The following is a 2,419-nucleotide window of genomic DNA, read 5'->3' as shown; positions in this document are numbered from 1 at the left end:
TCAACTTATTGGTATCTTTAATATATTGGTAACTTCAACTTATTGGTATGTTCAATATATTGGTAACTTCAACTTATTGGTATGTTTAATATATTGGTAACTTCAACTTATTGGTATCTTTAATATATTGGTAACTTCAACTTATTGGTATGTTTAATATATTGGTAACTTCAACTTATTGGTATCTTTAATATATTGGTAACTTCAACTTATTGGTATGTTTAATATATTGGTAACTTCATCTTATTGGTATCTTTAATTCATGTATTTCGGTTCAAATCACAGAGATTTTATTTTGTTATATCTTGTATTGAGGGCTATTATGGTGGGTACCAGCTCGTAGATTGAAACAACATAAAAATACCTGGTTATTTCATTCTTCTCTTATAGTTACTTTCTAAGTTTACTTCACCTGCCTTCCGCCAGTATCCTAAGATGTATCGTGTGATGGCACTGTTTCCAGAGTAAGGTGTTGACCAAGACAACGTCACTTTTCTACTTTCCACCCTCTCCACAATAATCCTAGATGGTCTGTCAGGAGGTTCTGCAAAAACAAACCTAAAAAATTTAGTACTTGTCTCTTAAACATTATTTGGTTCTGTACTTTTGTATATATATATATATATATATATTATATAAAGTATAAAAACCTTTGTTTACATAATGTCAAGTAAACTCATTTGTTGAGGCCGCTTCTAGGTTGTCCCTCAGTTGCTTAGTTGTAAGTCTGAAGGCTTATAACGCAAAAAATCGAGTTTCGATACTCGTGTAGCTTTGTGATTAACAACAAACTAACAAGAGCTTTTAAGTTAGGGAAGTAAATATTTATAAAATCTCACTAGTAAACATTGACTATATGAAATATTTTTTTTAGGATTGAGAACCATAACCTTGAATGTTATCACTACTAAACTGTTACTTTTTAATCAGGTTATTTCTACACTAAGATAGTATATCCTTACTTATCAAACATTGCTTTTTGATGAGGCTCTTTAAAGATCACTAAATGATTAAATTGTTTAAAGATCACTAAATGATGAGGCTGTTTAAATATCACTAAATGATGAGGTTGTTTAAATATCACTAAATGATGAGGCTGTTTAAAGATCACTAAATGATTAAATTGTTTAAATATCACTAAATGATGAGGCTGTTTAAAGATCATTAAATGATGAGGTTGTTTAAATATCACTAAATGATGAGGTTGTTTAAAGATCACTAAATGATGAGGCTGTTTAAAGATCACTAAATGATGAGGCTGTTTAAAGATCACTAAATGATGAGGTTGTTTAAATATCACTAAATGATGAGGTTGTTTAAAGATCACTAAATGATGAGGCTGTTTAAAGATCACTAAATGATTAAATTGTTTAAATATCACTAAATGATGAGGCTGTTTAAAGATCGCTAAATGATGAGGCTGTTTAAATATCACTAAATGATGAGGCTGTTTAAATATCACTAAATGATGAGGCTGTTTAAATATCACTAAATGATAAGGCTGTTTAAATATCACTAAATGATGAGGTTGTTTAAAGATCACTAAATGATTAAATTGTTTAAATATCACTAAATGATGAGGTTGTTTAAATATCACTAAATGATGAGGTTGTTTAAAGATCACTAAATGTTGAGGTTGTTTAAAGATCACTAAATGATGAGGTTGTTTAAATATCACTAAATGATGCGGTTGTTTAAATATCACTAAATGATGAGGTTGTTTAAAGATCACTAAATGATGAGGCTGTTTAAATATCACTAAATGATGAGGCTGTTTAAAGATCACTAAATGATTAAATTGTTTAAATATCACTAAATGATGAGGCTGTTTAAATATCACTAAATGATGAGGCTGTTTAAAGATCACTAAATGTTGAGGTTGTTTAAAGATCACTAAATGATGACGTTTTTTTTAAAGATCGCTAAATGATTTTGTTTAAAGATCACTAAATGATTAAATTGTTGAAAAATCACCAAATTATGTTATTTAAAGATTGATCTCTGGAGTGGGTTATCAATGTGTGCAAGTCTGTGTTTAAGAGTTTTGAGACTACAAGATAATTTCGGCACAATAACAATTTAAAAACAATAAGTAGAATAAAGCCACCTTGTACGATGATCTGTATATTCCTTAAAATACCGAGACTACAAGATAATTTAGGCACAATAACAATTTAAAAACAATAAGTAGAATAAAGTCACCTTGTACGATGATCTGTATATTCCTTAAAATACCGAGACTACAAGATAATTTAGGCCCAATAACAATTTAAAAACAATAAATAGAATAAAGTCACCTTGTACGATGATCTGTATATTCCTTAAAATACCGAGACTACAAGATAATTTAGGCCCAATAACAATTTAAAACATAAGTAGAATAAAGTCAACCTTGTACGATGATCTGTATATTCATTTC

The 2,419-nt window shown here is 28.9% G+C and overlaps 1 long non-coding RNA gene across 1 annotated transcript in view; it reads right to left on the bottom strand.

Annotated features, from left to right (window-relative positions):
- Positions 1-418: 418 nt before the first annotated feature.
- LOC111084199 overlaps positions 419-2,419 on the bottom strand; it is a 3,796-nt gene continuing 1,795 nt past the window's right edge. Inside the window, exon 3 of the long non-coding RNA XR_002609439.1 lies at positions 419-544. This is a non-coding gene — a long non-coding RNA (uncharacterized LOC111084199). The remainder of the gene's footprint in view (positions 545-2,419) is intronic.

Source organism: Limulus polyphemus, unplaced genomic scaffold (genome assembly GCF_000517525.1).
Source record: "Limulus polyphemus unplaced genomic scaffold, Limulus_polyphemus-2.1.2 Scaffold14568, whole genome shotgun sequence".
In the NCBI taxonomy this organism is placed as follows: domain Eukaryota; kingdom Metazoa; phylum Arthropoda; class Merostomata; order Xiphosura; family Limulidae; genus Limulus; species Limulus polyphemus.
Note: the sequence above shows the minus strand (reverse complement) of the source record. Positions and strands in the feature narration are given on the sequence as shown.